This window comes from Equus caballus, chromosome 5, assembly GCF_041296265.1.
Source record: "Equus caballus isolate H_3958 breed thoroughbred chromosome 5, TB-T2T, whole genome shotgun sequence".
Lineage (NCBI taxonomy): Eukaryota > Metazoa > Chordata > Mammalia > Perissodactyla > Equidae > Equus > Equus caballus.
In genome coordinates, this window is record NC_091688.1 from 55,437,618 (window position 1) to 55,464,396 (window position 26,779).

Below are 26,779 nucleotides of genomic sequence, written 5' to 3' on the forward strand. Positions count from 1 at the left end.
AAGTCCGAAGATTCTGATCAGTTCCTCTCTTGCCCATACATGGCACCACTGACTCCTGTTAGAGCACACCACTGTGAATGATGCATGAACTGCACTAGGTCCAAATGGACTAACTAGGCCTGCTGTGCCACTATGGGAAAGAGCAGACTTTGGTGCCTCTGAAAAGCAGCTGCCTGCAGGTACCCTTTTCCCTCGCTCTTAATACGCTAAATTTGTAAGCCCTCTTTCCCTGGAGGTCTTCTGTGTGTGCTCAGGGTTCATTCCTTGAACTAGGGCTATTCAGGATAGGGATATTCAGATTCCATGAACACTCCACGTGGCTGTTCTTATACTTCATTCTGCTTCAAACCTGTTTATCCACAAGCTGCTTCATTGACTCCCTAGAATCATGGGTTGACTACAATCTTTTTTTAAAAATTGAGATTCATAATAGTTTACATCATTGTGAAATTTCAGTTGTACATTTTTTCTTGTCTGTCACCACACAAGTGCTCCCCTTCACCTCCTGTGCCCACTCCCCACACCCTTCCCCTGATAACCACCGAACTGTTTTCTTTGTCCATGTGTTTGTTTATATTCTGCATATGAGTGAAATCATGTGGTGTTTGTCTTTCTCAGTCTGGCTTATTTCGCTTAGCATAATACCCTTCAGGTCCATCCATGTTGTTGCAAATGGGACGATTTTGTCATTTTTATGGCTGAGTAGTATTCCATTGTATATAAATACCACATCTTCTTTATCCAATCATCAGTTGATGGGCATTTGGATTGTTTCCATATCTTGGCTATTGTGAATAGTGCTGCAGTGAACATAGGGGGTTGACCATGATCTTAAACATTAAACTACAGATGGCCCCATTGCCCAAGGCTCCACCCCAATTATTTCTGCTAAGGATTGCTGGTATGATTCTTGATCATTTAAGGCCTGAGGCATGAAAAAAAGAAGTGGGAGAGAAGGCAGAAGCAGAAATAGATAACAATTACGGTTTCCGAGGAGCTGAAACAACCTTAGGTTTCATTTTTTTTTAATTAGAATATAATTTACACACAATAAAGCAACTGCATTTTAAGTGTACAGTTTGATGAATTTTGACAAAACTGGTGTAATCACCGCCACAATCAAGATATTGAACATTTTCATCACCACAGGAAATGTCCTTGTTTCTTTCCAGTCAATGCACTCCTGCTCACAGTGCTGATCAGGTTCTGATTTCTATCACCAGAGCTTAGTTTTGCCTGTTCTAGAACTTGAAATTATTGGAATCAATTAAATGATTATTTACGCATGTATAGCTTCTTTCACTCAACAAATGCTTTTGAGGTTCATCTATGTCGTTGCTTGTGTGAATAGCAGTTTATTCTTTCTTTATTGCTTAGTATTTATTCTATTGTATTAATATAACATAAATTTGTTTATTCATTCACCTGTTGGTGGGCATTTGGGTTGTTTCCAGTTTGAGGGGTTATTATGAATAGAACTGCTATGAACATTCTTATATGACTCTTTTTGTGAACGTGTTTTCATTCCTCTTGGATAGATGCCCAGGAGTAAAACTGCTGAGTAACAGAGTAGGTGTATTTTTAACTTTGTAAGGAAAAGTTCTCCCAGGATTGTACCATTTTACACTCGCACCCCCAGTGTATGAAAGTTTCAGTTATTTCACTTCACCTAAGCTTCATTCTATTAGCTCATGGTCACTGCTTAGTGAGAACAGTTCGAAGGACCATAACATTGTTTCTCACAATCAGATTTCAGAATGTGTTCTGTCCCCAAGAGATGCTTCATACTTGAATACCTCTGGTAGGAAAAGGGTTTTCCAAACATTGGGACCTTAGACCCAGCATGCAAAATTAGGAAGGATGCTCAAGGAGCAATGAGGGAGGAAGGTGATACAGCTTGGCCCACCATGCAGGATCAAACTCAGCAACCAATTTGATGACAGATGTTCAAGCAAAATCACTCTCATCTCTAAGAGTAGCTTTGTAACAAGTTACTATCCCATCCCTGCGTAATCAGAGAATTTATTTGCAGTCTGTTAGCTAATTGTTCCCATACTAAGCACAGATCTTAATTAAATACCCTAAGTGACATTTAAATTTCTGGTCTCCATTATGAACCGGTTGATAAATTACCATTCTCATATCCTACTAGTAGAGTTTAATTTAATTTGCTTAAGATTGCAGCTGATTTCTGAGATCCCTGAAACAAGACATGAAGTGAGTATCACAAGATGTGATGGAAACGCGGTAGAAGACACGGACTCTGCCGTCAAGAGAGGGAGGTCACACACCAGCTGCACAGCATTCAGCAAGTCACATCACTTCTCTTGGCTTTAGGTCACTCAAAACCAAAGTGGGAACAGTAACTCCTTTTTCTACCCACCTGCTTGCTAGGGTGGGCATGAGATTCAAATAAGATACAGCTGTGTTTGAATCCTGGCTCTGCTACATCCTGCCACGAGCTTGACTGTATTACTTATTTAATTTTCCAAATCTGGGTTTTTGTCCCTGTAAAGTGAAGATAATATGTGAACACCTTACACGGTTGTTACAAGAATTAGGTGATGTATATAAAGCACCTATCACAGTGGGTGCTTGGTAAATGAGAGCCTCAATATTAAGCAGGCTACTTGTTTGAGTTACACAAGGGCACCATCAAACATATGGCAGCTTTCTCAATCAAATGGCAGATCCACTCAGTTGACAACCAACCTTTGTTGAACTAGGCACCATATCTTGCTGATAAAGCTCACACAGTGACAGCAAGAGTACCTGGGCTGTGATCTGTAACCCAAGTTTCAGCCTCCCTGGTGTCCCTCATCCTCCAGTCATACAGGGCCACCCCACTCTTCAATATCAAATAGCAAATCAACTGGCTCTGACTCCCATCTCACATACAGCAGGAAATTCTCATCCCTCCCCTCCATATTTCCATAGCTTCTCAGAGGATTGATATTTCTTTTAGATACTTCCTGAGTTCCTGCTTCTGCTGCATTCTTGGTCTCTGCTTGTGTCTCACCTCCTATAGCTGTTTTCCTTTTTTTCATTGTCCATTGAGCCAAATGTAAAATACATCTCCTTTTCTCTTCCATTACGGTTATTTGCTTTTATCTCTTATCACATACAAATAATCAGGTTGGTCTGTTATTATTTGTTTGAATACAAGGTTTTAATCTAGCGTCCACCTGTGTTTCTGCTCTTTGACTTTCCTGTACTTCTTGCATAGAGTGGCTTCTGATATTCTTACTTCTCTTAAATTCACACAATCATTTTATGTGGGTGCAAGCATGTGACCCAACTACGTGTTCTAGTCTGTTCATGTGTGAATATATACATATTGAAACACATTTTAAAAATCCATGTTTTGACCTTTATATTATAGTTAGGACATTATATTGATTTTTATAGTAATGTACACAGGTTATATTATCTATGAATTCAATTTTAGGACAGTAAAGGGGGCAAAAACTAAATATACATTATAAAATCAGGGCGTTGGGTCTGTTAGTGTAGTGGGTGGTGTATGGGTGAATTGGAGCGACATCTTTCCATTCTTGTGGCTTCTCTTTCTGCCGGCAACCACTCTAACAAGAGCAGGGGATGTGGAATGCGAAACCTGCAATCTGAAGTGAGGGCTGGTTGAGATCCTCCCTTTGTGAGTGCCAAGTATTTGCATGCTAGCTGCTTCCCTGTCCTTCCACTAGATGCCAGCAGTGTCCCAGGAGACTGTCTGGGTGGCTCTGTTGTGCCTCTCTGGGAGTTTTCAAAATCAGCGCAAGGAAAGTTGCTCCAGCTCCAAGTACACTACATTGTTTCTAGAGTTGGAGGGCTGCTTATGGTATCTTGGTCACCCGGTTCCCTACCTGCGCTGGTTTCAGAACAACAGGGTCAAGTTTAGGCACACAACAATGCATCGGGTGAGATCCAGAGCATAACCATGGTTGGCATCCCAGCTCCTGTGCTGCTGGCCTTGCTGACCCACCCACTCACCCACCCACCCACCCACGGAGTACATCTGCCGGAGACTGACCGTAAATATTTACCTTTCATTAAACATGTCATCACTGCCATTCACTGAGAGTCTCAAGAGCACCCACGCAGAAGCCAGGGGCTGCAGCTCAGCGGTGGGAACAGTGAACCTGTGATTCCTTCTAATGCCTGCAAAACAGTGCTCTCCAGTCTGCCCCATCCGGAGCCCAGGATAAGGCTCTGTCTGTGCTGAGACCCGTCTTGGTCTTGGGTTTTGCAGAACGGAATTGAAAAAGAACGAGCACTTTCTAGAAGTAATGTCTTCTAGAAGATACGTCTCTTCTGGGTTTCCAAGGATCTGACAATAATACGGAGAGATGCAGAAAGACACCAACAGATGACATAGAGGAGGGCTGCCCAATAGAACTTTAGTGATGTTCATATAGAAAACACTAGCCACTAGTCACATGTGGCCACTGAGCACTGAGCACTTGGCTAGTGCGACTGAAGAACCAAATTTTAATTTTATTTGATATTCATTAATTAAAATTTAAATGTAAATAGCCATATGTAATTATTAGTTACTGTACTGAACAGGTAGTTATAGAATATGAGACAAATGCCTCCAAAGTGCCAAGCCCTGCACTAGATGTACTTGTGCATGTATTCTATATATCACATATGTGCATAATATATATGCAGCTTTTGTGTAATTTTAATATATGTAAATGAGCAAAGGAATCTCAGAGAGGTAGTTGAAGTCAGACTTGGACCTGGAAGCTGTTGTTTTAGGAGAAGATGACTGGACAATAGGCGGAGAAGAATTTGCCATTAAGAGAGTGAGGCGAGCCAACTGATTGGGGCCAGGGGTTTTCTAAGACATAGAGATTAAAAGAAGTCCCCTCCTACCAAAAAGAGAGAAGTCAAGATGTAAGTGCCAGAGTAGGAAAACTAGGAGGGTGACCAAAGGAAGACAACTGAGGTTATGAAGGCCCTTCTTCTCCCTAAGGACCATGGATTTCAGAGTAAAGGGAAGGGGCAAGCACATAGCCAAAAGAGCTGATAGCAGTCAGTCCAGGAAAGGAAGAGGAAGCAGGCCCTGAGCCTGGTGGGAAGGTGGGTGAGGAGCGGGCAGCTGAGAGCCAGGATTGGGACAGATCAGTGGAAGCTGCAGCACGAAGGTATCCACTCCTTTGGCCTGCGAGTGAGGTGCAGGACGTGCAGAAGGCTGATATTTGGGTATCAAGAGGAATTTTCAAAGACCTTTGAAATCTGCTGACTTAATAGTTCTCACATGTAATTTCCTTTTAATTATACTTATTTTAATAGTTTTATTAAGACAATAAGCTAGACAGTTGGACCACATCTATTTCAAATAACATACAAGGTACTGTGGGAGAGAGTCCTGCAGTGTGGTCAGAGAAGGAGCACCTCATTCAAATGTCACATGCCCTGTGCCATTTGATCTCCAGAAAAACATTTTGTGGTAGGCATTATGGGCGTTACAACTGAGGACACCAAGGCTCAGAAAGGATAAGAAGCTTACTCATGCACCGCAATCTTAGCCCTTTGTGTCTTGTGTTCAAATTCAATGGAATTAAACACATTCTGAACATTCTCACACTCTTGTTTATAATAACCCAATAGACAAATGATTTGGAAAGAAGAAAATGAAATTGAGATTTTATATACATTGTTTTTTATAACCCCTTCAATACTTTAACTTATAGATACCAAAGAGCCGCCCTAACCCCCAGACTTTCAAGGTTAGTAGCAGAGAATAATTTTGAGCAATCAATCTCTGAGTTATAGGCCCAGCACCTTCCATGCTCCATTCTGCAGGGTGGCTACTTTTCAAGTGATGATGATGATCATAATTACATAATGATAATATAACAACCATTGACAGTCCTATACCCTAATAAAAAAGATGCAGCTGTGGTCCCTACCTAACCAAAGCAGAACTCCTATCAGCGTCATTGACTTTTGCTTTCAAGAGGAGGTTGCTTACAGCCTTTCACCTCAGTTGAAGCAAAAGAAGCTGGAATATCTTAAGGTGGTCTGTTCATTCAACAGGTATGTATTCGGTACCTCTTGTATGCCAGGCACTGCTGCAGGTGTCATGTACACTCGTCACCCTAGCACACCATGGTTCCTCAGTGCCTCCTAGGAAGTTCAAACTCACTAACTTGACATTTAGGATTCTAGTGTCTCTAGCCCAAACTCACCACTCCTTCATCAAGAGAACACATACAGAGAGCTCTCTTACATGCAGACTTCTTCTATGATACCTAGTGCCTCTGGCTGTGGAAAAGCCTCTGAGAAACCAAATTTAGGAAAGTTCCACGAAGTCAGTTGAAACTATGGCAGGCAACATGAATTGCTATAAACTATGAGTAGCTAACAGAAACAAGAATTTGGTAATTGCTAGTTTGGCAAATTGATCATTTAACAAATTAATGATTTTACAAAACTGATTTTTGGCTAATTTGTTTTTGGCCAGTTGGTTTTTGTGAATTTCCTTTTTGCAAGCTGGTTTTGCTTCCCTGTTCTTAATATTCTTCAGTCTTCCTATCCCCTTGAAATCTCCCTGCTCCTCCTCAACCTAACCATCCCTCCCCCTCCCCCATGCCACCACCATACACGGGATGTATCTAGGAAAGACTACTCCCCACCAGGGAAGCCCCCCAGGCCTAATGAGGAAGCATTTCATTACCAGGCTAACTGCCTGGGACGGTGAGCCTGGATACATCTCAAGATTTGGCTTCAGGGCTGATTGGTTGCGGCCCATACTATATGCAAATGATATTTTGAATATTATCTCTGGCAACCAACATGTTGATAGCATGTCCTGTTTTTCAAGTGATAATCCCTGAAGTTGGTAAAGGGATACTACCTGCAAAAGCTTCCTACATTCTGCTCCCACTTGATTGTGAGCACCTTAGGGAAAACCCCATGTCTGTATTTTTCATCGGTGCATCTCTAGTAATTGACCCAGTGTCCGGCACACTGAGGGCTAGTGATTAAAAGTGAAGTAGGACTGGCCTGGATTCAAAGCCAGCTAGATATGTGACATTAGGTGAGTCCTTCAACCTCTCTGAGGTGTCTGTTAACTGGGGAAAATGTCAGTAGCCATCTCCTCAGGCTGCTGGGGGAAAGCATGTAAAGTGCTTTGAATAGCTTGGCACATAGTGAGCAATCAATAAATATAATCTATTATTGTTGAATGAATGAATGAATGCATGAAAGAGCTGGTTTAATCTTCACAACAATCCTGTGAGTTCAATATTATTATGCGCAGGTAACCCATAGATCACTTGGGCTTCCATGACCTTTGAAGATTTAAGTAAAATTGGACCCACACCTCACTTTCCAGGTCTGAGGAAGCTTGATCTCTCCATAGAATTTCTGTGCTTCTTGTTCCTATGTTCTTATTGTTTTCTTTTCTTGACCCTCTTGATTTCCCTCCAAGAACCTCATATCAGATCCATATTTCTGTAAGAAATCCAACCATACTTAGCATTTTCAGAAGTGGGCAACTTTAGCGAAAATTTTCCCCCAAAACCTTCATCACACTTCCTGGACTTTTTTGACTCCAATTCGCTTCCCACTTGACCTTCCTCGTAACACCAAGGTCCTGAAAAGTGCCGTCCAGTCCCCCTCTCCGGTTGCATCCTTTTTCACAGGGAGAGGTCCTGCCAGGCCAATCTGTTATTCCTTAGCCTTCCTCTCCCACTCTGTCCCAGCCTCCACCTAGAAGTCTGGTCAAAAATATCCTCAATCTCAAGTACATCTTGTTTTGAGAAAAAGATTTCTAGCTTGCTCCAAATTGCGCTAACAAATTCTCTTGTCCAGAATTTAGTGAAGAGAAGACAGTATTTGTTTACTTGTGGCATCCAGGCTATCACTCACTCCTTCCCAGAGGTTGGCCTGGTGGCTGACAGAGAGAGGGAGCCTTTCACTGCCCGCTGAGGCCCTAGATCCCCACACTGGCTTCATCCATCCCAGTCAAGCAGTGATCCTGGGAAGATCCTGGGTGGCCAAGGAACTGGATCATAGATGGCAGCAATGAGCGAAAGGTGACCGGGAGGGCAGGCAGAATTCTCAGCTGGGTCTGCCCCTGCTCTTTCTATTCCCCACCAGGGGAACCTAATTAGGTATGGTGGGATGTTCTCTCTCCTCTACCTGTGAAGTTCTCTGTGTCTGGCAAGAGGAGATGAATGCAGCATTTATCAAGCTTTTTTGCTCTCTAGGCTGGGATAGCTCCTTACTCTCACTTATTATTTTCTACCTATAACTTCTGGAGGGCTCATGGATGCAGTCTGTCATGAGAAGCCCACTCTCACTGCAACTAAAATTAATGGGTAGGTATTTCCATCTCTCTCTCTCTCTTTTTTTTCCCCGAGGAAGATTAGCCCTGAGCCAACATCTGCCAATCCTCCTCTTTTTTTCTGAGGAAGACTGGCCTGAGCTAACATCCATGCCCATCTTCCTCTACTTTATACGTGGGACGCCCACCACAGCATGGCTTGCCGCACAGTGTCATGTCCGCACATGGGATCCGAACCGGCGAACCCCGGGCCGCCAAAGCGAAACGTGCGCACTTAACCACTGCACCACTGGGCTGGCCCAGGATTGTTCTCTTAACTTATTCATTAAAATCTTTATTCTTCCTTGTATTGCTTTTGGTCTGCATCTCCTTTTCTGAGCCTGAGTCTGAAGCCTTCTCTCACTTTTTGCTCCATAAAGTCATGGTCTCAGGTAGTGGTGAAGTGGAGGAGAGCTTCCTAGGACCATTCCCAGCCTAGCTGACTTGCTGAAGCCTGCACTCTATTGGCAAAGATCGGTTAATTTCCCAGGTCTCCTGAGATTACAATCCTAACTTGAGTTTCCACCTCCTCTGTCATTAGACATACTTCGGTAGAAATGCCTGAGAAGTACTAGCCTAGGGGAAAGGGACTCACCTGGCCTGCTTCTCTCATGAAGCCTTAGGCCAGAAGCACAAAGGAGCATTTGCTGCTCACAAATGCTTGCCTCACCAGGAGACTTCACAGAGATGTGGAGCCCAAAGCCTCAGATCATAGCAAAGTATTTTCTTGGCTGAGGATCTGTTCCTATAAATTTCTTAGAGACTTGGACCTACTGCAAAGGTTATAGCCATTGTCAACAGCCAACAGAATTCTCTCTTTGCTACTCACTATCCATGTAACTAACCCTCAGCAAGTTACCAAACTTCTCTGAGCCTTGATTTCTTCATCTGTAGTAAAAGAATAATAGTTTGTATTTTAGGGGACGTTTTATGAGGATTCAGTAGGATAATATGTGGATAACCCAATTCAGTGCCTCGTGTGTGGAAGGTGCACAGTGCTGGCTTCCTGACTGACATCCTGACTGATACAGAAAGGTACTAGGTGTGGGTGTGGAAGATGGAGAGATGAATATGGCAGAGTACTGGTTCCCAGTGAATGTAAAATATACGGAGGAGGCACAGAAGTACACAAAAAATTCTGAGAAGGGCTTGAGTAAAGGCATGGAAAGGTAGAGTAGGAGCAGACAGAGAGGAGTGTTGGTTGTAATTCAACCACAAAAAGAACTTGTAGACCCATAGTCTTCTTTTCCAAAGCGAGACAGCTTAGCATGTTTTTCTCACTAGCTAAGCAGTGGCATGATAACATGGGTCTTTAAGCTCTTAAACTGGCAGGTGGCCAGTGGTGGAGGTTGGAGCAGGGGACAGGGAAGACAAGCTTTTCCAGAGGGACTATCCCAGGCAGGGCACACTGGCAGAACCCACTCTGTGCTTCCAGAGCCCTCCTCTAACCCAGACCTAGATCTTCTCTTCCTGCTTGAGTATTTTTCTTCTGAAGGGTAAAGTAGGAAGAGTGAGAAGAATGGTGGCCTTGGAGCCTAGTCTTGGTTCCAACAATGGGCTTTGTTGCCAGGGGACATGAGGATTGGGGGGCACTGCCATTTTCCTCCCCCAGCAGTCCAGCTTCGCCTCTCACCTTGCCCACCACCGACACTCCAGCTTTTAACAAATCTTAGGTGGCAGTGGCTGTGATCTGGGAAGTTCAACAGGACAGAGCAGACAGCAGAAGACCACTGCATGAGAATTCATGAGTGCTGAGAAAAGGAAAAATTGGGGCTTTGACGAGCTTCCTGATTCCTCTGCCCTCCATTGCTGCAGCAACTGAAATTGAGTGGTGCCCAGTGAGGCAGACATTGGAAGAAAGGAGGCAGACATTGGAAGAAAGAGCCCCATAGTTTCCAAAGCTGGTGCTACCACAGAACTGAGTCTACAAACAGGGTAACATGAGGGTGTGAGCTTGGGCTTAGAGCCAGTCCAGCTGTATTTGAATTCTGCCTCCACCTCTTACTGGCCCATACTGTCTTGGTCAAATTGCTGAACATCTCCGTGCGTCAGTTTCCTCTTCTGTGGAATGGCTTTAACAACAGTAGGTACTCTAAGTGGTTATAAGGATTAAATAAATTAAAAAAATGTGTGTACAAGATTACAAGAGTGCCTGGCACTGAGTTGGAGCGCAAGCAACATTAGCTGTTGTTGTTCTAGAAAACTGAAGATCTATAGAACTAGAGGGAAGCAACTATTCTATGGCATCAAAATAATCAGGTAACTGAGAACTTAACCTTTTATACGCTCAAAGTCTTCCTTAATTCTATTTTCAAAGATTTTTTTTAAAAAAAGAGATGTCTGTAATCACTGCTTCTACTTCCTCTTTTAATTCACTCAGGCTGTTTCCACTCTTGCTGTTCACCCTAACCATGCTTCATCTGGCTGCAGTGCTAGAGAAGTAGGTCAGAATTGTGATGATGTATGAAGAAAGAGTCAACTAAACCAAGGACAGCGAGATCAACAACATAAGGGGGCATGTTTAACTCCCCTCCTCATCCCTTTCTGCTTCTCTTTTTTTCTGTTCCATATCTGTCCTGTGTGTGGACTCCTTATTTATGGGTTGTGAGTTCATCTCTGAATCTCTACAACCCTCACACCACTGCCTTGAGAAGAATAGCATCCGTTGAATAAATAGATGGTGAACTATCTTTAAGGATCAATTTTTGCCTAAGGAATCCAGCCTGAAATTTTCATTTCAGTGGAAATGACAAAAGAGGCTTCGGTAAAATTCAGTCTTCTTTCCAGAAGGCATAAATGTAAAGAGGAAAAGAGATTTGAGAAGGCAGACATATGGCTTCTCTTCCTGACTCTGTCTGGTTCCACATTCTGGAAAATAACCCTGAAGTTCCCTGCTTTTACTTTTGTTTATCATGAAAAATGAGACTGACCTTAAGATGAGTCAGGACCTCACATACCAAGTAAACAAGGAATCAGAACGAGAATGTTTGATGGGGGTCAGGGGAGAGATCTAGTGCTTACCTTTTTCTTTTTGTTAATCATAAAAATCACAAAGTCAGATAAAAATCCTTGCTTCTGTGGGCCACCCCATGGCCGAGTGGTTAAGTTCACGCTCTCTGCTTTGGTGGCCCAGGGTTTCGCTGGTTCAGATCCTGGGCATGGGCCTAGCACCGCTCATCAAGCCATGCTGAGGCGGCATCCCACATAGCAGAACTAGAAGGACCTACAGCTAGAATATACAACTATGTAGTGAGGGGCTTTGGGGGGAAGCAGAAGAAGAAAAAAAAGGAAGATTGGCAACAGATATTAGCTCAAGGCCAATCTTTAAAAAAAAAATCCTTGCTTCTTTCTTCTTCCCACTGAAGATTTATGAGATTTTTCTAGTAGTTGCTTGCTGGAGCTCTGCAGAGAAATATTAGTTTTATAAACTAATACAATGTCCACAATTCCATATGAAAACGAATTCAAGGACCACCAAACCCGGAGAGGCCTCAAAGCTGCAAGGAGCCCTGACGAATGCATAGAACCACATTATAAAGTTCCGGGGAGACTGGGGCAAAAGGAATCGATTGTCTTCTTGAAATATACCAGCAAGAATGTAGGCCTTAATTAACGAAGCCCAAGGTTGATTTTTCTTGCTGCCTTTTTCTCTGAGAGACAAATAAGAAATGAATGAGGTTGAAAGCAAATGAGAACCATATTGGGAAAGCGAAGCATAGTCAAACTTTTGGCTGAGCTGGTTGCAAAGAGCTAAAGTTCTTTAATCATCTTGCTGGAGATGTAGCCAAAAAATGCAATTTGAAACACACACACATGTGCACACACATACACACACACACACATTTCCACACCATACCCTCCTCCTTTTTCACTGTAGATGAATCAAGATGGTGGAGACAGGATATGATGAGAACCATTCCTGCTCTCCACCTACTTTATAAAAGGCTTTGGCATTCGCTAATCTGTGCTGCCATGGTTAGGAGAATCCATCTATCACTTCTTATTCTTTAAGCCTGCATTGTGCATTGTGCACTGGCTGCAAGGAGCTAATAAGCAGCTGGGATAGGTAATGTATTAGGAATATGCTAAGATGGCAACCTATTTAAGATCCAGATACTTCTAACAGATGATTTTTCTAGAAGATGAACCAGTCTGGGCCTAGAAGAACATTCTGCATTGAAGGTGAGGATGGGATGGGAAATGACAACTTTATTAGAATTAAGATAAACTCTTGTTAGGTAGCAAATTGATGAGATGCAGAGGATTTTCCTTATGTCAGGGTTAGCCAGGTCAACTTTATAGAGAGGCAGAACTGACATTTGAATATGTGATATGATTTCAGGATGGTTCAGTATATACCCCACCTCACTCCACTTCATAGTACCTCAGTTTGTTTAAGGCTTGAAAAATTATCATTGTCTTTGTCAACATAGAGAGAGTAGACATATCTATCTGGCTTTATGGAATAGGACTGGGGCTTTTCTAATGAAGCCTAACTTAGATTGATATTAAATAAATATGGTGTATTGTAGGAATATTTTTGCCTAACTCTTGATGTTTCCATTTGTTAAAGGGAGCTCATTTAGTGTAACTCCTGGCCTCTTCCTCTCCGTTACTCATACTTCCCCAGGGACAGATAGAATATCTTAACTGACTGATACATCCAGGCATGCTCAGCTCAGCTCCGTCCTTCTTCCTCTAAGAATGAGTTGCTCACAGAGAGAAAGCATTCTGTTCTGCTCTGCTAGGGGAGAGGTCTTGTTCCTCAGTGGCATCCATGTTGGCAGGTATACTTGGCTAACAGACAGCCACATCCTCCAACCTGGCCTCTATTAGAAACAAAGGGTATTTTTGTCTCAATTTGCCAGTCTTTTGTTTTATTTGTCAATTTGTACAGAATGTGGGCAGGAAAGAGGGTTGCTATTTATTGGACTCCCTCAGACACCCCAACACGGTTAAAGTGTCAAGAAACCTGAATGGAGAACTTGAAGATTTTAGTTCTGATCCAGGTGCTGTCTTTCCTCAGGTGTTTGAATGTGGAGAGATAAATATATCTACCTTTCTATGCTTCGGCTCTCTTGAATGTAAAACTAGTTCATAAAATTATTGCCCTATAATTATATGTATAATAGGATGTCACTCCAAGGCTTAGGTTTAAACAATACAGTGTACTGTAGACACTTTTTTTCCAGCCAGAGAAGCTTTCAGGGCTCTGTAAAGGCAGATCCTGAGGAATCTCTGTGAGTTACATAAGAGTTGACTGATCAGGTTATAATTTTCCTGGAGGAGAATATAATTAGACCCTCTGTTTTTCGAGCCTTCATAAAACTGCCTGTCTCCTCAGGAAGGGAAGCCCGAGCAAGGGACTAGGAATTATTTGCAAAAGGATCCCAGGGGCTTTCTGGGAAAACAGAGCTTGAGATCTCAACCCTCTGTCCCAAGGAGCAAAGTTATGGTGATCCACTGGAGATGGACCAGGCTAGCCACCAAGGCCAGGGACAGGAAAGATCTATGAAATCCTTGAAAATGAAATTATCTTGAGGAAATGGAGAATTGAGGTTGATGGCCTGAGCTCAACACAGAGGTTCATGAGTCAGTTAACAATGACTACACTAAGGCTGCATAACAAACAACCACAAAATATTGGTAGTAAAACCAATATGCACTCTTTAGCTCAGGAGTCTGCTAGTCAACTGAGGGTTAGTGATCTCTGCTGGGCTCAGCTACACGGACCTGCTGATCTCCCACAGGCTTGCTCACGTACATATATGTCTGTTGGAGCTCAGCTAATCTAGGCTGGCCTTGGCTGCGGTGGCTCAACAAGTGAAAATACATAAAGTTTCTTAAGGCCTAGACTTAGAATTGACACACTGTCACTTCCTCCTTTTTCTATTGGCTAAGCCGAGTCACACGGACAAATCCAAATTAAGAGGGCAGGGGAATATACTTTGTCCTTTAGTGGGGAAACTCCAAACATACATGGCAAAGGACATGGATGTAGGTAGGGAGGGGTCGAAAATCAGGACCGATGATGCAATCTAGCAGAGTAGGGAAGGGTAGGTTTGGGCACAGTGTAGTAAGCTTCCTGCAGGGGGCTCCTCCAGCACGACCACCTACACACCAATGTTTATGCTCTGGAGATTGAAGGTTGAGCAAGGAAATGTGAGTCCAAAAGAGTTGTAATCCCGTTGGCCCAGTGACGCAGCAGTTAAGTGTGCATGTTCCACTTCTTGGCGGCCCAGGGTTAGCAGGTTCTGATCCCGGGTGCGGACATGGCACCACTTGGCACACCATACTGTGGTAGGCGTCCCACATATAAAAAAGTAGAGGAAGATGGTCACGGATGTTAGCTCAGGGCCAGGCTTCCTCAGCAAAAAGTGGAGGACTGGCAGTAGTTAGCTCAGGGCTAATCTTCCTAAAAAAAAAAAAAAAAAAAGAGTTGTAATCTTCGCGCAGAGGACTATAGTGATCTGAGTAGGGTCATCACAACATCAGAAGTCAAGAGTAACTATCAAGACATGCAGGGCCAACAGTGATTGTGGTGGATGCTCAGTTCTCTCTCTGGAAGATAACTATAAACCTCCTTGCAACTGGGTAAGTTCCTGGAACTCTGGGACAATCTGAAGATGTGGGTGAGATGCTGGAGGAGGATTAAAAAGTGAGGTTCTGGACTCCCTGGTAATGCAACATACATGAGCTTTTGGAAAATTAATAGAGATATAGCCATAAAGGTACCCTGAATTGGTGATATAGATAATTTTGTGTACGAATAAAAACCACTCATAAATGGATCTGCCTCATCTCTTTCTGCCACTCTCCTCTTCCTCCCTTCATTCGCCTTTTTATTTTCTTTCTAATTTTCCAAAGTATATGGTTACAGATCTTGAGGAAAGTGTCCTGGTTCCTGTTTGGAAAACGGTCAGTGGATCAGAGGGATTAGCAGTACCATTCTGTTTCCTCACCTTCCTAAAATCTCTTTTGGAATAATCCTTTTCCCCCCACTGCCAACCGTTAGCTATGTGATGAAAATCTAAGCCCCGAGGCTTCATTCAATCAGGGCAATAATTTTCTGTTTCCTGTTCCTTGTTCAGATGAAGAATCCTTTCTTCCTCCAATGCCATGAGCCATCTGACAGGAAACCAGGAGTGCTGGCTGGCTATGTGTTTACAGAGGGGCAGAGATTTGAGAGCAAAGGATATTCTTCTGCCTGTACTATCCTTCCTCCCCCAGCACAAGGAGTCTTCCAGCATACCTCTCCCATATCCCCACACTGTCCAAAGTCTGAAGTCACATAGGTTAATGAGCAAACATCTTTTAATGAGCAAAGAAAGAACTGCAGGCCTTTCAGATCTTTTAAGGGATATGCATCTCAAAAGTTTAATAGTCTCATTTGCTCACCAGGGCATGAAGCCATCTCAGCCTACACTGCCTGCTCATCCCTATTAAAAGACAGAACAGTTTTATAAGGCTCAAAAAACAGAAGGTCTAATTATATCCCACTGCCCACTTTGCCAGCCTTGGTTTGCCTTGGTGCTCTGAGGACCTGCGGCTTCAGATGTACCCTGTCCTAGATCCACCCAAGATACCCTCCTGCACACCAGCAGCCCTCTGAGATGCAGCTGCATCCTCCCAGACCGTCAGCAGTCCTGTTCAGGAGCTGCGTCCTTCTGAGGTGGTGTTTGCTTGTGCTGGTCCCAAGGCCCCAGGGGCTTGCTCTGTCCCAGATATCTTTTGTGTCTCATTCAGAGCCTTGGATGTTTTCAGGTGGCAATCTCATCCCTTCGGGGGTGCAGGAAACTCAGGGTAGCCTCTGACTCCATTATGTCATGCCACCATTTCTACAGTTGATACAAAACAATGGGTCAGGCTAGGGGTCTCTCTGGACTTCACGCAGGTAGCAACATAGGTCTTATCCATTCTCAGATCTCCAAATTTAAAAGGGGTTCCTTTGTGTACCCCTACCACACACACTTACATCTGTGATTTGGCTATGAGGAGGGGACAGATTGGAAGGATGCACAACTTCTATGCTGTTCCTAATACTTTTATTTCCTCTTCAACTCTCCTCTCCACTCAGCTTAGAGGGCTTCATCTGTTGGTTTGGAAGTGGAGGAGGATGCAGATGGAAGGAAGACAGGAAAAATGGATGCTGCCTGCTCACAGCTTCGTTCATATTTTTTCTGTCTTATGCCTGGATAATTCCTTCTGAAGCCAAAGACTTTTTGTTCCCAGTTTCTTCAGTATTTTCCTTACAGGAAGCTATTTAGGGTTCAAGTGAACAATAAACGTGAGGTTATGTGTGAGGGAACATGTCCATTACTACCACACATGTTATTCCAAACTCAGTTTGCTGTCACTGCTTCTGCTGCTGGTTGATCTTTGTTCCAGTAAAGTTCATGCTGTCCCAGTAATGCTGAAGAGGAGGAATTTTGTTTGTTCTAAAAAGGTACCTGTGAATTAAGCAGAAGAGCGTTGGCCTTGACGTGAGATGACCTGGGTGTAGTCCAGACACTGTCTATTCATTGCTAGGTGACCTTGAGTACTTAATCCATTTGAGCCAAGGTTTTCTCATTTCAAATTAGGGACAAGGATCATAATAATACTTTTCTTTCAAGGTGATTACAAAAATTACCTCAGGTAATATTTCTGAAGGTGGTTTAGTATCTGTAAAGACCATTAAAATCTCATATAGTTTCACCAAATCCTCCACACAACTAAGTTATCTTCCTATTGAAGGTTGTGCAAATAAAGTGGGAAGAGAAAAGTCAACTGTCTTCCCACAAATCCTGATAAGATTACTCAAGTGGTTACAGATGTTGAAAGAAAAGCTGTTAATGATGCCAACATAAATAGGTAATTTACAAGAATAGTCTTGTGAATGTCTGGTGTTTAAAGCTATATCAAATAGGATTCCAATAATAATAGCAGAACCTGATGTAGTCCATATATGGATCTGGCACAGTTCTGAGCGCTTTCCTTGTACTAACTCATTTAATTCCAGTCTAAGCAATCCAAACTTAGAGAAACTTAGCTTTTTTTTTTTTTTTTTTTTGTTAATGTTATGATAGATTACAACCTTGTGAGATTTCAGTTGTACATTTTTGTTAGTCATGTTGTGGGTACACCACTTCCCCCTCCGTACCCTCCCCCCACCCCCCCTTTTCCCTGGTAACCACCTATCAGATCTCCTTCTCAATATACTAATTTCCACCTATGAGTGGAGTCATATAGAGTTCGTCTTTCTCTGACTGACTTATTTCGCTTAACATAATGTCCTCGAGGTCCATCCACGTTGTTGTGAATGGGCCAATTTCGTCTTTTTTTATGGCTGAGTAGTATTCCATTGTGTATATATACCACATCTTCTTTATCCAATCATCAGTTTCTGGGCATGTAGGCTGGTTCCACGTCTTGGCTATTGTAAATAATGCTGTGATGAACATAGGGGTGTAACGGACTCTTGAGATATCTGATATCGAGAAACTTAGCTTTGATCTGATATTTGACAAAATAATTTTATATGCCTGCTATGAACTGAATTGTGTCCTCTGAAATTCATATGTTGAAGCTCTGCCCCCCAATGTGTTGGTATTTGGAGATGGGGCCTTTCAGAGATAATTAGGTTTAGATGAGGTCACAGGGTGGGGGTGGGGAGTGGTGGTGGCGATTAGTGACCTTATAAAAAAAGAGACCTCAGAGAGCTTATTCTCTCTCTTTCTCTCTTTCCCTGCTATGTAAGGGCACAGTGAGGAGGTGGTTGTCTACGAGCCAGAAAGAGAGTCCTCGTGAGAAATTGACCATGCCAGCACTTTGATCTCGGACTTTTCGCCTCCAGAACTGGGAGAGAATAAATTTCTGTTGTTAACCCAGTCTATGGTATTTTGTTATGGCAGCTTGAACTGACTAATACAATACGCTTGTAAATCCTGCCTGTCTCTATGGGTGCTTCCTTCCCATCCGCCCGAGGCAGTCTGTTTATGGAGTTTTCTGTCTCCTACGTTGGAAAGGCAAGCAAACATTTCTCAATATCTGTAAATATTTTCCTTCTGTCCACCATGGAACTAAAATCCTTCAAATACTTACCATACCTCTATCCTCTTTTAAATCCACCTTCTACCAATACAGTTATGTCTAGAAAGAATGTCTGCAAGCTTGTGCCAGTTTTCATATATACATATGGCAAAGAGGTATTTTTCTTCCTTTTTTTTTGAGAAACCCAACCAGTTCTTCTCTCATACTCTCTAGTAAATTATAAATTCTTTGAAAACAGCAACAATATCATTCTTGTTTTTGAATGATATGCCAGTCTTAGATCATATCAAACCGATATGGGTTTCCATTCTAGCCTTTTCAGTTGTCATTCAGTCACTTAGTAGCTGAATAAATGGAGTTTTTACACAATGTCCCTGAGCCACCCAGTTTTATTATCCATGAAATGGGGACTGAGCCTACCACACAGCGTTTCTGTACTAAAGAGAGTGTAGGAAGATCTTTACCATATTGCTGGAGTCTCAGTACACTCACATACAGAAGGTATTGCTAATTTACTCAAAAGAAAATAGAGCCCCAGAGAAGTTAATTACCTCTAGTTGGTGAGAGGGAGCTGGGCTCTCTTAAGACCTAGGAGGCTCAGAGTCTGTGCAGACACAGACCTGCACATGCCGAGAACACAGCCGCTCCCAGAGGGGCACAGGCGAGCTCAGGGATGCTCAAGGTCTAATGGGGGACCTTAAGTCAGAGAGATAAGCAAGAGGTCAGCTTGAGGTCTTGAGCCAGTGAGGGGGTGCCCTCATATCAAGACTCTGTACTTCAGAGCTTGGGGGTCCCTCTCCTGCCCTGTACATGCCCCAGGCCCAAGTTCTGGGCACCCAGACAAGCCACTCAGTGCTGGGGTGTGGTGTGAGGGAGGAAAATGAAGGCTCAGATCCCTGGGAGTGTGTGTGTGTGTGTGTGTGTGTAGGGGTGAGTCAAAACCCAAGGCCTTGAGAACAGAAAGCAGGGAAACCCAGCACAAACACTAAGGCCAAGTCCCACAGCCCGAGAAGCAGCCTGAAATGAGGAGCCATTTGAAATTGGAGCAGAGTGGGAGCAGCCCAGGAGAGAATGAGGATAGGAGGCCCGGCAGCCACGGGAGGCAGCATTACAGCCTCAGGCTTCCTGAGAGGTTAGGCAGAGCGTGGGACACGCAGATGCAGAGCTGGTTCATACACAGGCTGGGGACCAAAGTGTCATTTCTGTAGTCATCTGCATGCTTCCTCCAAGAGAAATTCCTTCCCCTCTTGTTCCCTGTGAAAAATCCAGCAGAGCAGTGCCCTATACATTGTAGGGATTAAGTCTTTGTCGACATGAATCCAAAGTCATCGTCCATGGGGCTCGGATTCACCTGGAACCTCCATGGAAGATCTGCTTCACCTTAATCACTTTCAGGACAGTAAATAACTCTTAGAACGTGTTGCACAGGAGCAGGACACTCACTTTAGAGTGCCGGACCTGGTCCAGGGGATTGCAGTCTAAATTCTCCATTTCACATGTTCATGTTTCTAACGTTGCCCAGAAAGGTCACTCCCAGGTTCCCATGGACTGTGAGGCAGGAAATAAGAACTCATTCTTGGCCCCACCACCAACTCCCTCTGTGGCTCTGGGTCCCTGGGCAAGCTGACTCCTGACTCTGCTCTCAGTTGCTCCATCTGGGAAATGGGAATAATCAACTCACTCTTGAAAACATGAAGATGGATTAGAGATGATATTTTTAAAGTGATTTCCCAGCGAGGTAAGAGAATGCTGCATGTTTCATAGATGCTCCCAGGAACGAAACGCATATGTAAAAGCCATCTTCTTTCCTCTGGAATTGAGAATTATAGACCTTGAACTGAGCAGTTCATCATCCTAATGTTTGAGAGGGTGTTGCTAGTTACCTAAAAAATTGGTCATTCTCAGCTGACATCAAGAGGGGGTAAATACTAGTGGAATCAGTTGGCTTTAGAAGGAGGCAGTAAAACCCCCAATAAAATAGCTCACTAAACCCTAGTCTTGGCTCAGATTCAGATCCCCACACCAGGGCCTTAAAGTCTGATGGGAAGCTTTTGGTGTTATACCTGGCACCAGCACCATGGTGGGGTCCAGCAGGCCTAATAAAACTCTCTCACCCATGCACAAGCTTGTTCCTGCTCACCATGCATGGAAAACGTGTGCTGTGTGCTGTTCTGGTGAGCCCAGGGCCCTCAAGCTGAAAGCTCCAGGTAACATAGTCTCCCCAAAACCCAGCTAAGGGCCTGGTACGTTGTGCGCACTCAGTGATGTCTGCTGAATGAATGAATGAGCCTACTCTGTGCAGCTAAAGGTTTAGGCAGCTCCATTTACTCCCTTCTGGGAGAAGACACAACTAAGTACATATGAAAGGGACACTTGATGGGCACCCAAAGTTGGAGAGGGGCCCTCAATAATAATACTAACATTTATTTAGCACTTACCAAATGTGCCAGCCATGAATATAAGCATTTTGTATATTTTAACTTACTTGATATTCACAACAACCTTATGAGGTATGTTCTATGACTATTATTCCCACTTTACAGATGAGGTCAACAAAACCTAAAGGAGGTTTGTAATTTGCCTAATGGTTAGGATGCTGGGGAGGTGATCTGAATGCAGACAGTCTGACTCTGGATCCTGCCCCCTTAACCACTCAATTACAGTGTCCAGTGACCTGGGGCTCCTACTGGGGAGCAGACTCCTGGAGAAGGCACGACGCTGTGTACCATCACTGTCCTCTCTGACCAGCTAGCATAAGAACAGAACAGAGTGCCACTGCTCAGCTTCATGACACCTCAGGTAAGTTGGCCTGGTGTTTCTGTGTTCTAATGGGGACAGTGAGGCGCAGAGCAATCAGCTGTCTCCTTCCTTGTCACCAGGCTGAGTGTGGTGGAGCACGGATCAGAAGGTAGGTCGGCTGGGCCTCGGATGTGCAGCTCAGATCTCTGCACTTCAGCCACCTGCAGCTGAGACGCCCCCCTGGGACACTTCACAGCCCCACCATCAGCAGGTTCCTTTGCCCAAAGGTGACAATTGCTGACAGCCTTGGTAATCAATTTATAAACACCTGCTATGAGTGAGGGACCTCAGGCACTAAAAAGTCTGAAACGGAAGAGACTTTAAGGAACATTTAATCCAACCTTTTATTTTACAAATGCAGAAACTGAGGCAGCTTACTCAAGGTCCCAAACTACTTGGCAGCAGTGTGGGGAGCGGAGCCAGGTCTCCCGACAAGACATCTCGTACGCTCTTGCCACTCTGTCATGCTGCACTGGGCAGTGCAAGGAGCGTACCAAGAGCCTCTCCTTGCTGCCTGTAGAAACTCTCCTTGGAGCCTCTCTGGTCTGGGTGCAACTCACTCACACACCCTTGGGCTGTCAGTGCATGGAAGGCAATCCCCGCCACATGGGGGAAGGCACACAGCCTTAGGGATTCTCCCCAGGCCTGTGTATAAAAATGATCCTCAGCAAGCCATCCGTCCCGGCCATCCCCCCTCCCACTCCTCGCCTGAAACTTAATTAATCATGTTTGCATCTGGATCCAGACAAGACAATAGCAGGGATGTGTTTTTGGTTAGGAACTGAAGCTGCATTCGCAGAGGAATGTTGATTAGTTAGTGGTCGGTATCATTTTTCATGCCTTTTTAAGTTACAAAAAATTTTAATATCAAAGCATTTCTCCCTGCACCACACGTATCTATTTCTCATAAGTGCATTCTGCTGGCATAATTTTCTTTTCCTTCCTGCGGGCTCTGTTTATGAGATGATCCATCAGGTTGTCTCAGAGGCTCCGTCCAGCCCTTCAGCAACCAGAGGCGTTCCAGGTGAGCCGTGAGCTCCAGCGCACAGCCTCTCCCCATGTGCAAGGGGAAGGAGAAAGGCAGACTTAGGCCAGGGTTGGTGAGGGAGGCAACAGTCATCCACTGCAGGGATAGCATGCCCTCCTTGTAGCGTGTCCTGGACCAGATCAAGCCCTCGTTACAAATGCTGCTGCTCTTTAGAACTGAAGTAGACCCTCAAAGGGAAGAAAATGTTCCAAACCTACTCTAGACCCCAAAATATTAGGGTCAATCTGAATATCTCAATTCCGTCTTCAATTCTGCACCAGGAAAATATCCTCAATCTAGGAAAGACTCCTAATGCAGGAAGCATGTCTTAATGTGTACAGCATGCCTCTGTGTGGAGAACATGTCAAGTCACAGATGATAAGTCATGGCAGCAAGTAATATTAGAAGTATGGAGCAGAGTCGGAAATCTGTCTGCCCCACCAGCCCTCAAGCTAGACATCCCTTTCAGACAAAAGTGATGGAGGAGTCATGGGAGACAGTGAGGTACCTCTTCCTTTTGCTCAGTGGCCTTTTCTGCTCAGCTCCAAACCTGGCTGAGGCACCAACAGTCCAGGACTGACCAGGGGGGACAACAAGAACAAGGTGTTCTAAGATAGTCAGATGCAGGCAGACCCTCCATCCATTTAGAAACCATCAGCATCAAATAGTCACTGATTCCCCAACTGCCACTGGCCCCAAGGGATGGCAGAAGGCTCATTATGGGAAAGAATAACTGCAGAAAAGTCAGGAAATTCAGTGTGTCTGGGACACCCTGGTTCCCAAAGCAGTTTGTGTTTGCCTTTTGAATTGATCAGGTAATGGCCCCAGATAACTGCTCTCACTACTGGCTTTGGCAAGAAGGTTGATTGTGGGATAGGCTGTTGAAGCTGGTGACTGAGCTGGAGATCGAGGGTGCTCTGGGTCAACTAAACAGCAAACTCACATTCCCAGGAAGCAACCAATTAATTAAATCATTATTTATTCACAAAGCAAAGGAAGTATCAATTGTGTGCCAGGCATTGCACTAGAGGTGGACAGGTAGACCACCCTGGTCTTATTGTAGGAGTTTGGCCTGACTTGGTCTCACTCTTTGTCCTCCCACCCCCAGGCCTCTTCCTGAGACATAACCTTGGGGTTGAACAGGAGCTAGGATGGATGTTTAGTTATAGCTAGCTTCAGCTCTAAGGGAAGATTTTAGTATGTCCATTTTCATACTCAGAGGCACAGATGGCATGAGGCAGGGGTCTGCAAACTATAGCTTGGGCGAAATCTGACCTGCTGCCTATTTTGGTGAATGGTTTTATTGGAACAGAGCCATATCCATTCATTATAGCATCATCTATGGCTGCCTTTTGCTACACCAACAGAGTTGCATAATTGAGACAGAGACTGTATAGCCCACAAATCCTAAAATATTTCCCATCTGGCCCTTTACAGAAAAAGTTTGCCCTGGTATGAAAGATTTGCCATTTCCATGTAGACAATCAATGCTCAAATAGGAAGTACACTCAGATTTCGTGATTTCTTCTTCAAGACCCAAACCACAGACTGGCCTCCTCACTAGAAAGTTCTTTTGTTTTGTCTTTAATATTTTTATTCTCCCCCCGGTGGAAAATGTCTAAAATATCAAAAAGCTGAGATAGAAAGTAAAGAAGGATGAATGCCTTGAAATCTTTGACTTAACAATGTAGTTTAGAAAATAAGTGCCAAGGTGTGCCAGGGGAAGACTGCAGGCTCGAATTTATGGGGCCTGATCTGAATTCAGAACTGTGACCTCTTCAGTTCCTGACCAAGGGCAGACTCTGGAGTAAATGTGTGTTGACTCCAGATGGCCGTCTATGGAACAAACAAAAATCAGGTAACTTACACTCATTTATTTTAGAATTTAAAAGTATTTGTGTATTGATTTTTACCACAGATAGAGGTCATAAAACACGCACAAACAGAACAAACATTTCAGATATTGTGATAATTTAAAAACCTCCTTGGGGGAAAATTAAGCATTACGTAAACACTCAGTTTTATTATCAGCTGGGTAAAAGCACATATTTGTGTGGTACTTCTGGGACTGATGAAACGAAGGTCCAGGGTGTTAAGTTTCTTGCACAGGGACACGTTACCCTCAGTCTGGCTAACGCAATCAGCCTCATTGGACAGCCCACATCTCAAACATTCTACTCTATAACCTTGCCTTTTAGGAGGAAGCTGGTGCCTTGGAAAGTCAGGCTCACGATGTGGTCCCAGACGCTCCTCACAGCTGGGTCCAGGAAGACTCTCCCAGGCCGCCCTCCCAGATACCTGTGTCCTCAAATCACACATGAAGACATTCCCTTGACTCCTCTCTGGGCACCAGGTCTTTTTTTATTCTTGTTGGGATGTTAAGTGAGAGTTTGAACTCTAAATACAAGAATTTGCCAGAACCGAGTATGCCTTGGCACTTTCTCTTGGATCATTGTCTTCTTGGACTGTACAGGCCATGGTCTAGGAGCAATGGGCTGGACAAAGATGAGGAAGGTTGCTGTGTTCACACAACTCATGAAAGTCCAAGAAGAGGCACCATCTAAATCTTTTGAGAAAATTTCCAAACTGACAGTAGGATCTTCAGCGCAGTGAAGGAATATTGACAATTGCCAAAGTGGACAACGCTCCACTGCAGCCCAGCCTAGAACTACAGACTTTCCTGAGGGCCTGCTTGGTGACAAGCCCATGGGGTGTGTTGAGTGTTGGGGAATCTGGGAGGAGCAAACTCCTGGCCTTGCTTTGGAGGCTCTCAGTTGGGACCACTGGCCTGTCCCTGCCACATGTGGGCAGAAGCAGTGATGAAGCCTGTGGCAGGAGGACCTGGGAGGTCTCTGCTGGGCACCTGCAGAAAAGTCCTGCCGTCAGCATGGGCTGACTACCTGTGTCCAATCATCCCTACTGACTTAAATCTCCTTCCAGCTCAAAGGTTTAGAATGATCTCATAATACTCAATCTTGTAAAATGGAATTGTCATCAGAAACATGAGGGGGTGGGCCTCGAATATCCAGATTATTGCTCAGTGGGAATCACATTTCCCTCACAAAAGCCCTGTGAGAGAGGCAATCCTATCCCCAGTTTATCAAAGGGGAAAGTAACTCAGAAAGACTAACTGATGAGCCCCAAATCACACAGATTAGAAATGAGGGAGCTGGAAGCCCCATGGCTCTGAACCCCAGGTGTCCATAATGAGCCCAAGGGAGGCCTGGAAGTCCAGGGAAGGCCATTCATGGAGAGGCAGCTTGAGGGCTAGGTCTCCTGTATGATTGTACAGGTTGGCCACATATGAGGCCCCTCAGTAGAGGGAATCATTGGGGGATGAAATTCAGCCTGTGTTCTGATCCCTAAGCCATGGGCCCTAGCAAAGTACTAGGCCCTCTGGGGAAAGGCCTCTTTGTCTAATATGCACCAGAGGGGTATTGTGGGCTGGTGTTGGCCCTGCTTGTGGATGCATATGTAGTGAGGTTGGATGTGGGGAGCAACAGCAGACTGCTACCCCCCCATCCTGTACCACCTGGGTCATGCAGGGAGAGCTATGGACTCATCTTGTGAATACCTACTTCATATTATAGCTTTTATTGCTGTGGCTTTCCCTGCTTTGGCCACTTCTTTCTTCATGGAACACCTATATGAAGTCATCCAGCAGAACATTTACTCATAAACTATTTTTTCCAAGACTAAGGCAGGAGATGAAAAACAAGGAAGATGATACAATGGAATACTACTCAGCCATAAAAAAGACAAAATTGTGCCATTTGCGACAACACAGATGGACCTTGAGAGTATTACGCTAAGTGAAATAAGCCGGACAGAGAAAGACAAGTACTGTATGATTTCACTCACATGTAGAAGATAAATACATTAATAAAGAGAACAGATTAGTGGTTACCAGAGGAGAAAGAGGTTGGGGGAGGGTAAAAGCGGTAAGAGGGGCACATATGTGTGGTGATGGGTAAAAACTAGACTATTGGTGGTGAACACAATGCAGTCTAGACAGAAACTGATATATAATAATGTGCACCTGAAATTTATACAATGTTACAAGCCAATTTGACCTCAATAAAATAATAATAAAGAACAGAAGATGAGTGACAACAGTAAAGCATATTATCAATTTAAACATTCAAAAACTGTTGCAAGCAAAATTCAGTTAGCCCGTCTCCAAATATCGTGGCAGAATGCAGTTCTACGAAAGAACAACCAACGAACATTTCTTGAGCATTGTGGGCCCAGTATCAAGCCTGTACTTTAACTGAAGAGAGAATGCTTGGTGTTAGAAGCACTGGAATTCATCAACATCATAAAATCTTTTTCACCAGTTTGAGGTCCAAATGCAGTTTAATCCCCTTTCTTTTTCAAGCCCCTCCCCACCTACCCTTGAATGGTAAATCCAGTGTCCTCTTCTTTGCCCCCATCCTCACCCTGAATTGTCTGAGAATGTGGAGGACTCACAGCTTAAAGATATAAGGCCTAGAGTCTGATCACTTGACTAGGCTGCTCATCTTGTTGCCCTTGACGATGCCTTTGAACACAGATTCTCCCAGTTGAGACCTCAGCTTGGGTTG

The 26,779-nt window shown here is 44.0% G+C and overlaps 1 long non-coding RNA gene across 2 annotated transcripts; it reads left to right on the top strand.

The window, feature by feature from the left end:
- LOC106783228 (uncharacterized) lies at nucleotides 1-26,294 on the top strand. 2 transcript variants are annotated; one of them, XR_011439274.1, is made up of 4 exons: nucleotides 1-179; nucleotides 18,078-18,345; nucleotides 21,034-21,169; nucleotides 24,395-26,294. It is a non-coding gene; the product is annotated as an uncharacterized lncRNA (long non-coding RNA). The 2 variants fall into 2 exon arrangements; XR_001380893.3 differs by lacking the exon at nucleotides 18,078-18,345.
- Nucleotides 26,295-26,779: the final 485 nt, after the last annotated feature.